Here is a 14,294-nt window from a genome sequence, read left to right on the forward strand (position 1 = left end):
CTTGGGACCGAGGCGAGCTTTCCTCTCCATCTCTGGGTCAAGACGAAGCTTTCTGCCGATGCGATTGACGGCATTACCAGACAGTATTAGACACAGATAGCTAGATCTAACTTTGCCTGGTAAGACAGCAATCAGCAGGCACTCACTCGGGCTAAAGGAAAACACCATTAAATCCAGGACTAGAAAGATAGGGCAGGGAAAGGCTGAGGGCCTTTCCCTTAGACAAAGCGATAACCAGTAAATGTTTAACTTGCTTGCTTATGAAGCAGTACCATTATAAAACACAACCAGTTCCAGTTCACTGCTATAGGAGTTGAAAAGAATTGTAGAGAACTTACCGACAGCTCTGGCCACTGCATCCATCTGGCTGTGAAATTGCTCACCATGCCCGTGCCTGGAGCAGCTCCAGCAGCAGCAGCACAGCAGGACTGTGGATGCACATGGGTGTCAGCTGAACAACCTGCCCTCACCCATGGTCAAACTCCCCTCAGTGAGACAACTGCTTTAGAATGAATCTGATGCAGCCCAGGCCTCAGGCAGCAATGAAACCATCCCAAGAATCCTGCCTGTGGAATTGCTCTCTTGTGAAACCAATTGAAGGGAGATGAAAATCAGCAGGAGAAGGGGAGGGAAAGATATGGAGGCAGAAGGGGGTTTTCTGGGTTGCCCCTGGCTCTCATGACTGTCTCTGTCCGAGGCAGGATTGAAGGGACACTTTCCTAAGCATACATCACCACGGGGGCGGGCAGAGGGATTTCCCTGGTCTCTGTGTCTTTGGTTTTAAGGCCACATTCCTGTCCCTGCCCTGGATGCCCCATTAGAGCTGTTTGTTGGTTATACATTTATTTACTCAGCTCCATCCAAGGTTAGGACCCACACTTTGTGCTAAGCAGAGCCGGGAGGTAGGTGTGCGCTCCAATCCATCTTACTGCGATGCTTGTTAAAAGCCAATTTGCAGAGTCACTCAAATTTCACACCATTTCCTCAATCCCCTGTGAGCCAGTTACTCATTAACACAGAGGCTAATCACCAGAGAGCCTCCTCTGCTGCTTCCTTCTCTCGCCCTGGGAATCACAACCTGCAAGGGCAAGCACAACACCGAGCTTGTAGCAGTGAGTCAGCCCATGGAGTTAAAGCAAGCACAGTCAGCGCCTTTCAAGCTGTCCACATTGTAGTGGCAGCAGGGTGAAGTTATACACAAATCAGTTTGTTTTTCCCACTCTTCCTGGATTACCTGGTAGTTTTGGGAAGGAAACACCCAGCTTGCTGCAAGGAATTGGAAAAACAGGGAGAGAGTTCCAGTGGCAAAGGCAGAGAACGCAGAATTTGCTTGGGTACCACTGTGTTTCTATCCCAGTTCTGTTTTGGAGCAAGGAAGGGGATTAACACTCCATTGAGGATGAGGAAGACACAAATCAATACTTGGAATATATTTAAAGAGGAATTTGTGGTCAGAGTGCGTGTGTAACATTGCCTTGTATCTCTCAGAGGAAGGAGCTGAAAACCAATGGGGACAAGACTGAGGCATCAGTACAAGGGCTGTGCCCCATCCCAAGAGTCTTTCAGAAGTGCAGGTAGTATGGAGGCTCCTTGTGTAAGGCTGAATCTCAGCTTGTAAAGTGAACTGCTAATGACTTCTGACATGAATTTGCATCCTCTGCAGGTTGTCTGCAAAGTAAAGAAGTACTGACCTGGATTAATCTGTCAAGGACTAGGGAGGACCTGCAGGGTAAGCAAAAGCTGCCGCTGAACGTGTCTGTGTAGATCAGGCAGGAGGCATGAATATGGCACTAGAGGAAGGCAAGACTGGCACCTAATTTAGTCCCCATATTTGGCCTGCAAATACCTGCTTAGTTTTAGCTATTGGGTGATCGCAGGATCTGCTTGCAGAACAGATCTTCAACACGGCAATGTTAACATTTGCAATGCTTTTTTACTGAAGCAGATGGAGCTGGACTTTCTGGCTCAAACACAATGTTCTAGGTCACTAAGATAATACTCTTACAGTAAGGAAAGGTCTCCTCAAGCACTTGTTCCTATGTCATGCCAGGAAACTTGTTTAAATCAGACCTCTAGGTCATCTGAGTGTACTTAATCCTTAAGCAGGCCCAGCTTCTCATCCAGACCTCATCCATTCTCACGCTCAGTGCAGTGGTGTACTTCTACCCGAGTTGCTACACAGAGTGAGGCAGCAGCAGCTCTTGTTCTCTGCTTGGTAAGCAGAGCAGGGTCAGCACTCAGTTGTTCCTTGCCTGGGTTAAATTCCTTTGTTTCTTAATGGAATGATGGGAGTGATTAACCCACCTGTTCCACTGCCTATGATGGGGTGGGTTACACGGTTGGAAGTTCATAGGCCGTTCAACCATGGAGGTGTAATTGAAGTGTAATTGGGAAGAGTGACCTTTGCAACCAGCATCTTGCCCTAACCACCTTTCACAGCCAGGCATGGCAAGTAAATCCTGCAGCCTCCTGGGCAACGGCTGTGCCATGTGGCTGCATCACAGCTCTAACCACTGTGAGGAGAGAAGAAAGCATGCCTGTGCCTCAGAAGATACACCCTTTGTATGGTAGGCATGGCCTGTCTCACCTCCTTCACAGCAACATCAAGGCTCAGCATCCACCAGAGTGGTTTCCAGCAATGTTTTCACTACATCTAAAAATACCTGTTAAAGTGATAGCCATCATCCTTACCCTCTTGTCCAAGTGTTCCACTTTGGCCTACATTGTGGTACAATGTCTTTGAGTGAGAGCTCCTCCTGATGCATGGTGGTGTTTGGTTCACCCTTTAAACATCGTTACCAGACAGTGTTAGAGTAGATCCAGAAAATCCAGCACTGTCTAGTAAGATGCCCACAGAGGACCACAGTCTGTCCAGCAGCTGGAGAAATGAAGCAGTTATTAATGAGTCCATATTCTTCAGGCTGTCAGTGTTCCATAATAACTAATAGAAATGGCTTGAGGAGGATTGCCTTATACCCTGGGGTGGGGAAATAGGTGGTGGGCAGAAGGAAGACATTTAAAGGACAGGTTCAAAATCATGGTGCATTTCTACAGAGGTAGTAGAAAAAGTTGATTTAATAAAGATCTAAAATGGAAACAAAAGGTTAAGTTCTCTTTCAACAGGATTTAACACCAGTAAGACTGCTTGGGGTTTGTTTCTTGGCTTTCTCCCTCCCTCCTCCCTTTTGACTCACAACCATACTAATTCAGGTCTTGTTAGACACTTGAAAAGACGTACTGAAGCTGGTCAATAAGGAAAACAGTACTGAGGAGGGCACAGAAAAGGGATGGAGGTGGCCTAGCATTAAACACAGCTGCTTTTGCAACAAATCCTTTATTGTATTGGCTTCAGTTGCAGGGATGCAGACAAATTTGAGTCTTAAATAGAAGTGACAGTGGCAGGAGACTTTGGTGTAGTTATTAGTAATGTAATTAAGCACAGTGAATGCTAATGATAACGATGATAAGCTATCTGTCTGGTTTGTGCTTTTCAGAAGAAGAGGAAGTTTGCTGGAGCACCTCATGCAATAGAAGGTAGAAATCATAGCGCAGGCTGCCCACCCTGGAGCGGTTCCCTTGGTAAGAGCTCTGTGCTGTTCTAAGTGGGGCTGTTGTTAACTCCAAGGACTGGGGGTTACTGACCTGCTGCATCACCCAGGAAGGAGGCAGCAGCATTTCCTTGGTCTTCCTTCACCCCTTAGTGTGAGTCTTATCTCTCGGGGTAGCAATGGCCTCTCAATTCGTGACAGCTTAAGAGAGCTCTGATCTGAGCTATACCGTGTAGGTAATGCTATACTGCATGTAATATTTAGCATAGCCATAAGGTACTCACAGGCTTTGTGGCTCCAGCACAGCAGATATACAACCTCTCTATCAAAGTAAATGACAAAGGAGTACATTTCATCCACGCTCCACCCCAGTGAATCATTCAGCTGATGCTTCAGAAGAGGGCTCAAGGAAACAACCGACCTTCTCAGTGCAAGTAATTAAAACCCCAGCACCCCATAGATCAGTAAGAGAGCCCAGGGCAAGGGGGGTGACAGGAGGAGGATGCTGGTGCCTTTTGCTGCTTCACACCTGCCAGGTACACTGAACCACCTGCCCCTTAAGCTGTGTCAGATAAAACCAGCAATAATCCCCTTTCTCAGTGAGAGCTGTTATAAATCATTCTTTCACATCCGATAACTGGGAAGTACAACTTCCTGTGTTGTTTTAATTCACTGTAAAGAACAAAAAGCCTCCCTAAGCCATATAAAACAGCATTCTCCCCTCCACTAAGTCCGTTTAGACTGGGCTAGTTCTTTCAAGGTCACTTTAAGTAGTACCATTGATGCAGAGCAAGAAATCTCATAGAATAAGAACAAAGCCCATCATAGCTTAAAATGCATCATTAGGCCACTAAAGTAATGAGCACAATCCAAGGGAATGGGAGTTAAGTCTCACTCAAGCAGTGACAAATGGATGTAAAAGTGTATAACAATAAAGGTGTATGCATTACATGACAGTTCAAAGATCTAATCTGAATGGTTTTGCTGTGAGAACATTGCACTAGAGAGCTCCAGAGGAGCTGCTGTGAAAGGGATAGAGTGAGTTACAGCAGCAAAGCTGAAAGAGCAAACCCCATGTTTGATTCTGGCAGCCAGGTTCCTGAGTTCTCTTTAGCTGACAAAGAACATCTTGAGTTGGAGAGACAACGACGACGAAGGAAACCCGAGTGTTACATTTCAAGACCTGTTTGCTCTCGCTCTCTGCAAAGCCACCATGGTTTGAAAGGAAGGAAAAAGAACGTGTTTGGAGCAGGGTGCCTGCTTTCAGCTCACCCCTACAAAGCGTTCTCATCTGAACACACCCTATCACTGCAGCACCAAACCTGTGCCACGTTCTGCAGTTGCCTATTTACAGGCTCACTCTAACATTAGAATGAGGCCAACGTTTCCTTCTGGTTGGCTTTTACCCTTTATTCTAGAACCCAAAGCATTTCACAGTCCATTTACTTATGCTTGGGGGGAGGTTTGCCTGGTTTCTCTCTTGGCCACTGACCTGCTTCCAAACTCGCTGTTGAGCTTTTCCACGTTGTACACGAAACACCATCATCATCATTACCAGGCAGTATTAGAAACACTGAAAACATCCAATGCTGCCCAGTAAGATGGTAATGGCATCTCAGGGTCATGGGCTACAAACAGCAGAGATACCACAAGCTAGAAAGCCTGACTGTGTGGAGTAGGAAAGAAAAGAAGGGGTAGGGGGAGAATCCCACCTGTAGTTTGTGACTGCAGTGATTGCCAAATGCTCTTCATTAGGGAGAGGTGGAAACAAGGATGTCCTCTAGAGTTACCCCAAAATACTTGTACAGGTCAGGTATTCCTGCCTCTTACCACCAGCCTCCCCCTCCCCATAAACCTTCAGAGCTGTCACTTACCCAGGAGTGGTGTTATTCATATTGCTACCTAGTGAATCACAGGTGTGAACTGGTAAATGCTATTTGAGGTATGGGCAATTACAGCCAACCTTCTGCCCTAGCTGCTGCTGCAGGTTAAAGTGTGGGGAAGTGCAAAACCCAGGAAGCACCATAGGTTTGTGGACTCGGGGAGATAGCTCTTACCTTTCTTCCAGTACCTCCAACCATTTAAGCTTTATCTATATTTTATTAGCAATTCATATTTGCTGATTCCTTCAGTCATCTTTCAATCAGATTTCTGTTTGGGGAGGCCAAAGATCTTGCTGAGCATGGTTATTACAAAGAAACCATGAATATTCCAATGCTAAGAGCATTTGAAGCCTCTTAATGTTCACAAGAGTTTTGCATGTGTTTTATATTGACTCATATGCATTAACAAGTACACCTGGTCCTCTAAACAACTGCATGGATTACTACAATTTACTCACTCTGCATTGGCATTTCATACCCTTGGAAAAGACAAGACCTGACAAACATTCCTTCCAGTGCATTCTGAATCCCATTGGAAATCTCTGTTTGCAGACACTGCTGAGAGCTAAACCTTCCTCAGCCCCGAGGCTCCAGGATGGTGTTTGTCATTTGCTCCCTCCACCCATCTCCTCCTTTACCTGCCCAGTTCCTGAACCAAACCCAGTTTAATTAGTGATAGGGTACAACAAGAAAGTGCTTCCAACTCGGCAAACACTGAGGGATGCAAAGGGTGCAGCGAAAAGGAAGAGAAGAGCAGTTTTTGTTTGGTTCCAGATAACTCCAGGTCAGAAAGGGCTGAATTCCTGAGGAAAAGGAACTCACTCCTGGTTTAATTTGCTAAAGCAACAAGACTGAAAATCCCCTTCCTGCTTGCACTGGTGGCTTCAGAACTGCACTAAGGAGAAGGCATTCCCAAATGCTCATCAGCACAAGAGCCGTTGGACCAGCAGGTCTGCACTCAGTGTGAAGATGGTGAAAAACAAGGTGAAAAAGAGCTAGAACAAACTGTGGTGCAATGAGAAGTAAATCATTGTTGCAAATAGAACCCCATCCCAGGTTAGGACACCTGCATCGGTCCCACTGTTAGGTACATTAGCGGGTAGTTCACATGGGTTACTGTACTACACATCACTACACTACTACATTACACACCTCCTCAAGAGTCACTTAAGAGAATCCCATTCTGAAGGGAGGAAGTTCTGTTATCTATCCCTTCCATGAGGCTACCCCAGACACCTTCCTAAGTCTTGTAATGCATACTGTGGCATTTGAATGCAAATCCATGCTTGAGTTGCCCGCTCCATCTGCAAAGAGCCAAGTAAACCACTGCAAAAAGAGATCCTGGAGGTGAGCTGCTGTTGGCAAACGTGGGGTTTGCTTCTGTAACAGCTGAACCTCCTCAATCCCACTGAGGCAGCCAGCAAACAGCCATGCTCCACTTGACTGTTCCAACAGAAAGCGTCTCTCCTACATCAATAACATGGAATGAAGTCAGTCAACAAGAAGGAGCATTAAACAATAGCTCTTTGTCTAAAGCACCCTGCATGTTAGATGTGATAGCTGCAGCTGAAACAAAAGGAGGTAGAACAGAGGCTTTCCAAACAATAACCCCCCAGACTGTGTTTAACTGTTCTGATGCAGAGCAACCGGATCTGTTCCCATTGAATATGGGTAATAATAAGTTGCTGGAATGACCACAGCTTACACAAATCCCAGGATGCTCAGTTATAATTAGGGCAAACATACTCAGTTGCACATGACCTGGGGAATACCAGCCAGCTGACTACAACAGCATAGAGAATAAGCTAAGATTCCAGCTAATTTACCCCTTTTTGCCTGCTCTGGTGTCTTGCAAGGGTGGGATTTATGAGCTTGTTAATTTGCTGCTGTATTGATAGAATAGTGAAGCAGAAAGAGCCAAACCTTCCTTATTGTGTGGCTTTAAGTTCGATTTCAAAAGGGTTTATGGCATTTTTCCCCCCTTCCTTTCCTGGCTGTTGTGGCTCTTTGCAAATGGAAATACATATATATAGGAAATACATATATATGTATATATATATATATATATGAAATATATATACACACACAGGTGTTTTTTAAGTAAGGCAGGTGCATTAGAATTAGATGTTTGCACAGTTGTATTAGAACCATATCATACAAAATCTCACTTAATAACCAGAGTTTAGTAGCTGCTATAACAGGACATTCTCTGCTAGGGCCCCTTTGGTACTGACACATCAGTTTTAACTGGCACAAACAATGTCTTTCAATCCTTGAGGAATGACTCCTTCCTGTTTGGCTGCTAGAGGCCAAACAGCTGCATTTTCATTAAATCCTTTGGGAATGGAGCTGGGAACACTTCTGAAGGGGCCTGGATTGTCAGACCTCAGTCTCCTACCAAACCAACCTAGACCCTGGGAAGCAAGCTCCATTCCACAGTGCGGAATCACAGGCCTAGAGGAAGGCTTTCAGTGGGGATTCTGGTCTCCTGCCTCTTGGGAGAGTTTCCTGGTCCTGTGAAGATAGTTTGGGGGTTCAGAGCAGGCATCACTTGGAACCCTCACTGTCCCTTTCACTCTCAAGTGACAAAAAGGCTTTTTGAAGCTCCTTGGCTTGAACATTGACCCAAGAGCTGCCAAACCCAGAGTTACTCCAGCCTGACAAGCAAAGGATGCTGCTCCATGTAAGCCACTTCAGAAACCCATTCATGACCCTTAATCCATTGAATATGTGCTAAAATACAACATATCCCATCGCTCTAGAGTGAGCCTGGGCTCATAGAGTTGAGTTTAGCAATCCAGTTCTGTCCTCAGCTACAACGTGCACTTCCCTTTGGTGCAGGTGGAAGCTGCTGTGTGGATACAGTTTGCCAGTGCTTCCTACAGTTGACATCTCAAAGCTTGCCACAAGGCAATCACCACTGAATTTCCAATCTATGGTTCCAAAGGGAGCCAACCCAACAGGAACAGTCGGCAGGATCCTGCTCTTTTCCAATGGTGCAGGAATATTTCAGCCTGATGCAAAGTATTTTCACCTGTGGCCCAGCTGAAGGTGAAACCTGCTTTTATCAGCATGAAACCCCCGCTGTCCTAGCAATATAAGGACTATAAGAACTATAAGCTAACAAATCACTGCTCTGAGGCATTCAGCATCAATCCTGCCCCTCCTGGGTCATTCCCGAAGCCAGTTTCCCTGGATGCGTGTTCACGCCAAACAACCAACTACAGCAATGCCACAAGGTAATGCTTAAAGGGTAGCAAACCCAAATCTAGACAAGAGATTCAATAGGATGCCTCTTTGTGTCCAGAATGCACCAAAGAGAGCACTATTAAACCATCTCTCATAATCCCTCCTGCTCGCCAGAGGCGAACGCCTAACATAGAGAGGTATTGCAAGAGGAAAGGGTTGGGTCTTTCTGCAAGAGGTGTGGGTATAGGGGAAAGTCAAGGAGATGGGGAAGGTTTGAGACCCTTTTCCTTTAAGGTCTCTTTCACCCTCCTTTTTGAAGAAATTTGACACATTTCTTGATAGAGAAAAGCCTTTGAGGTCAAATTAGCACAAAACTGAGCTCTGCCTCTCCCTGGAAGTGCCCTTCCTTCTCCTGGTGCTGCTTTTATTCCACAGGGCAAGGTGAGTACATTTGATGGGGTCACTGCATGGAAACCACAAGGCACATACAGGGGGCAACGGCCATTTCTCATGAGTACAACACGAGTCAATCACAGTCTGTCAGTGACCCCAGCCCCGTGTTGAGGCAGTGCTACCTGGACAGGAACACAGCTGTGCCCCTGAATTTAAAGCTCCTTCATTCCTCACCTTGCCTTTTGCAACTGCAAACAAAAGGCTACCAATGCACCTGCTCTGAAAGAACTGAAACGGGATCAATCACTTCCCTGCACACATGCCAAAAGAGGGGGGGGGGGGGAAAGAACAAGTCTGGATTCAATTCACTGTGGAAAGGGGAAGAGCCTCAGTCTATTATTCAATTTCCTGTTTTCCTTAGAGGAATGGGAAAGAAAGGTGGTTTTAATTCAAATCCTTGTCTTAATGCACCATCTCCTCTGCCCAGACGCTGCAGACGGCCGTGAACATGAGGATGGCCCCCTAACAGTGGGCACACAGCACAAACCAGAGCGCTTCACACGCAATGAGTGCGTGAAGAGCTTTGGGCAGCTACCTTCAGGCTCCACTTGCCCCAGCCAGCGCCAGTACCAATGCAGGTCAGTGCAGAGCAGGGCTGTCTGCCAAGAGCAGGACCTGACTCACAGAGTACTGCTGTGAAAGGACAATACTGTAACGTTACGCAACCGGCAGTTAGAGCAGAGCTGCCAAGTCACCCAGTGCCTCCTCCATAGCTGCCCTTGGTGGAAGTGGGAGCACTCAAACGATTCCTGTGCATCAAAGCTGCCCCAGGCTGGGCTCCTCAAAGCCCTTCCATTGACTCTGTTCTTTGCCGTGTCCTCCAGATCTGGTCCCAGTGAAAATATGGACTCTGCTGGTGTTCCCTGTATCGACAGGTTAGCACAGCAGAGGTCAAGCTCTGCTTCCAAAGGAGTTAGAACCACATATGGATCAGGTTGTTCAAGACCAGGTGTCACACAGGGGCTTGGAGCAAGCTGCTCTAGTGGAAGGGGTTGGAACTGGATGAGCTTTAAGGGCCTTCCCAACCCAAACCAGTTTGGGATGCTATGAACTGCACCTGCCCTACACTGACTTCCCATCAGAGCTTCAACAGTCACTTCTTAAGGCCTAGTCCTGTATTGACTTCCATAAGAGCTAAATACATGGAAATTAAGGCAATCAGAGGAACATGCACCTGGAGTTAAAAACCAACCCCAAAACCAACCCCAGCCTCTGCACTGGTTTCATTTCTAAGCTGGGAAACAGTGCCATGCCACAATAATCACCAACTGAATGCAGTTCTGAACAATCACTGTGCTTGGTTGTTGTGTTAATCATTATTGACCCTGACAATGGCTGCTGACTTTCCTTTTCAACCTTGGTATCACTCGTGGCCTGTCCATCATCCTTGGGCAATGCAAACCATGGCTTTGTGGGAAAACAGAGAAAAAATAACATTATAACAGCCTAAAACCTGGGAAATAGTTCCCAAAAAAGCCCAACTCCTTCATAGGGCTCTTCCTGGAACTCCTTTAGAGCTAATCCATTAAAGTAATACCCATCTGCTTGCTGCGCCTCACTGCTGTCGATAGGAGAGCAGAGCACAAGAGAAAGGGCTTTTGTGGCATCTTCTGCACAGTGCTGTGCCTATTTCACTTGTTTCCCCATTAGTATAATAAGACAGACATTATATAGATAATGTATATAAAATATACATAAAAGAAGTTGCAGAAGTGAATTATACATAATAAACTTAAGGAAAACTTGCACTACCTACAAAAATAGAGCAATTTTGTGCTGATATCAGCAGGCAAAAGGCAACATGAAGCCTTGATCCGTACTAAGACGTTATACATCTACATAGAAGAGTTTATATAGCTCTTACCATTGCAAAGCTGAGACCTGAAAACTGAGACTCCTCAAAATGGAGAAGCTGCTCCTTTAAAGGTTTAATAGCAACTAACACAAGTCAGGAAAATGATCTTACTAAAAGCAGCTTAAATGGTTAATGTGTGATGTTGTAGTGAGAAACACGGCTTGAGCTTCACCTGAACCCATGCAACTGCTCCCAGGGTGGAAGGGACTTTAATGGTTCCTTTTTGTGACTACAGGAGCTGCCAAGCCTTTGACAAACTGAGGCACGTTGAGTAACCAGGAGGGTTACCCCGAGCCACAGCCAAACTGCAACCAACACCAGAGCCACCTGCAAGCCAAGGCCACGCTGGAGACAACAAACCCTAAAGCACAGACACCCCCCCAGAGGCACAGCACTTACACAGGTGAGTTATGGGTCCTATCAACCAGCCCAGCCTGTGTGGGGACAAAGTCAAATGGAAGCACTCGCTGCTGATGCACGTATTTCACAGCTGGATCCTCATTTCACACCCAAAGGTAATGCCAGAGCTCTGGCTTTTCTAGTGCTAAATCCCACAGGTTTGATTCTGTCTCGTTCAGCAAATACAGATGCTTATGTCCCATTGCACTAATACACAATTTCAGCTCATTTATTAAGTCTGCTTTGAGTGTGACTTATTCAATACGTAACAAGCACATGAATTATTAGTATTTAACCCCCCCAGAACCAAGTGCAGACCATCCAGCTTGTTGCTTATGATACCATCACCAGTGCTATACGCAATTCATGCCCACCAGAGGCCTGAGAATCAGAATTCCTGGTTCCATAGAAGATGGCACTTGCTGTTAGAACACTCCATACGAGTGAGGTGCTAGCATGTAAGTGAAGCAATTAAATGCTTTTAAGTTACTCTGGCAGAAACAGGACAAGTCTAAGTTATATACCATAAAAAACCCAATCTCCAAGCTGATAGCATATAGCTGATAGATTGAGGAATAAATCCTTCCTTTCACCTCCTTTCTCTCTGCTTCTCAAGGCAGCATTTTACAGGTAGGCCAACAAACAGGGGGAAAAGACACTTCAGTCATCTACAGAATCATTCCCAAGTGGTAAGCCAGGAAGAGAAGGAATGAAAAGGACAGGAGGAGGAGGGAGACATGGAAGAAGGTGGCGTTGATCTTACCGTTGTGAAACATCAAGGCACACAATGCAAAGTAAAACACCACAGTGCAAAGAACCGCCCCCCTCAACCCACCAGGACCCCCCCAAAAGCCCCATCTCACCTCCCCAGCCCTCACTAATGCGCTTGGCTCGGGCTGGTCGGTACCCATGAAATACAAAACCAGCCCAATGGTCGCCCAGGTTACCGACTTCATTTAGTTAATCATCACCATTAGTCCCAGTGCTCAGGCCTTGGGGAAAAAGGGAAAGAGTGACTGAAGAGGGGTGGAAAACAAGGAACTGAAGTGAACCCCACCCCCATTAGCTTTGCACCTTTCTTCCTCCTCCCCTCTTCTACTTCCTTACGTGCCTCCCCCATTCCCTTCTCAAGTACAAAGTTCCAGCAGCCTTAAAACAATGGGGTATCAATTATCCTGCAAGTGGGAACACCGGGATGCCCGTTTGCATCCAGGTAGCTGCAGGGCTGAAGGAGAATGCAGCTCCAGTGAGGGGGGGGGAATAACTTGTTAGTTAACCTGCAGGGCTGAGCCTTAATCAATAGTCAATGGTGATGAAAAGAACAAAGCACGTGAAACTCAAGCCTTTATATCTTGGAGCTCCATCAGCTATAGCTGGAGTTTGAAAGGCCAGGCAGGCTGATTTGAAAGCCTCAAAGCATCAATGCACACACTAAGGTCTGTTCCAGAGCTCAGCTGCTTACTGATCCTGGTTACTTCTGCCACAGCCTGGGATTAGACAAAAGTAGGACCCTAAAATTGACTTCCCAGACTCTAAGGACTGAGCCATTTAAAGAGAACCTCATGAAAGTGAAAGGTGCATCCCAAGTGTAAAAGGGGATTTCCTGGGGCCACTTTCCCCTGGCCAAAATAGGGCGAGAACATCGTCATTAACTTGGTTTGCAAACAAGATGTTTTCACAAGGGGACAGCTGATGGCAGGTATCTGCTATGTCCAGTCTGAACCCTGGCATTCCAAATCCCATTAGGTGCCTTTATAGTAGGAAAAGAAAGTTATCCCTTGAGCTTCCTCCGTGATTTTTAGAGCAAGGACACAGGAAACCCCATTTCCTACACATTTAAACCATCCCAGAATAGGGGAAGCCTCAGAGGACTTTTAAAGCTTTACGAATATCCCATTAAACCACTTTTCAAACACTGACACGAACTGCTGTGCATTTTAATGTGTCCTTTCACTGATGTAGAGCCGATTAAACTGAAAGCTGTGTTTCAGGGAGGATTTCCCTCATCTTTGTGGCATAAAGTTCTTATATAGCAAAATACAGCAGGAAAACTGTGTCACCGGGTCAGGGGCCTCACACTCCTGAGCTCATTCACGGACAGTGTTAAACTCAGCCCAGCGCTGCCCAGTACAACGAGCAGAAAGAGTAACTCAGCCCCTGATCCTTTCGGAAGACCCACCAGCATCGCTGCTTCGGTGCATTTAGGGTCCCACACTGGGCACCCCACTGAGCTCAGGGACTTCTGTAAGGCACCAGGTTTTCAAGCCCTGATTCTTATCTCCCCTGCAATGTATGAAACCAGCCAAGGCTGTGTCCATGACTACTACTGCGAGTCAGTTAACTCCTGCGAGGAATGCCTGTGCCTTCATGGCTGTGCGCAAAGGGAAGAGCTCAGCTTCCAAACCCCTGCATTCACAGGATCTCTCCTACACTCCTCTATTCTCCAATTCTATAACACTCTATGAACAAGCCCAAATGCTCGTTCACTAGTAACTGATGATGATGATAATCCAACAGTTACATGCATGAGTTTGGAGAGGGATTTAGACACGCGCAAAGCAAACCCTTGTCATGTAACGCCTCCAGCTCTGGGTAGCACTTCACTCCAGCCACCCGCATCTGCAAGCTGCAACGCAAGTTCAAGTGAAGAAGGGCCATCAAAACCAATCCAAAAGCCCATTCCTGGATTTGCAAAGGCAAAACTCAACGTTTAGTTGTGCCAACGCAAGCTTTCAGTTGGCCTGAGTGTTGCGTTTGCGCGCAGGTAGGACAGCACGCTACTATTGATGTGAATTCTGTTCTATGAGACTGAAACAAGCATAGGTTAGAGAGGAGTCTGGAATAAAGCAAAACCATGTTTAAATCATAGTATTTTTCAATGAGAAGCTAAATCTGCCGGATTTCAATACTTGCAATTAAAAGAAGAAAGGAACAACGCAGAATTCACCCCACTGAAGTGAAATCAAC

The 14,294-nt window shown here is 46.2% G+C and overlaps 2 long non-coding RNA genes across 4 annotated transcripts in view; one reads left to right on the forward strand and one right to left on the reverse strand.

The window, feature by feature from the left end:
• On the forward strand, nucleotides 1-3,581 carry LOC134164402 (uncharacterized). The gene is made up of 3 exons (XR_009965127.1): nucleotides 1-1,574; nucleotides 1,664-1,729; nucleotides 3,495-3,581. It is a non-coding gene; the product is annotated as an uncharacterized LOC134164402 (long non-coding RNA).
• Nucleotides 3,316-14,294, reverse strand: part of LOC134164401 (uncharacterized) — a 25,191-nt gene continuing 14,212 nt past the window's right edge. For all 3 annotated transcript variants that reach the window (XR_009965126.1, XR_009965125.1, XR_009965124.1), the window contains one exon: nucleotides 3,316-4,220. This is a non-coding gene — a long non-coding RNA (uncharacterized LOC134164401). The remainder of the gene's footprint in view (nucleotides 4,221-14,294) is intronic.

Source organism: Pezoporus occidentalis, unplaced genomic scaffold (assembly GCF_034315485.1).
Source record: "Pezoporus occidentalis ecotype Australia unplaced genomic scaffold, CSIRO_AGI_Poc_V1 ctg219, whole genome shotgun sequence".
Lineage (NCBI taxonomy): Eukaryota > Metazoa > Chordata > Aves > Psittaciformes > Psittacidae > Pezoporus > Pezoporus occidentalis.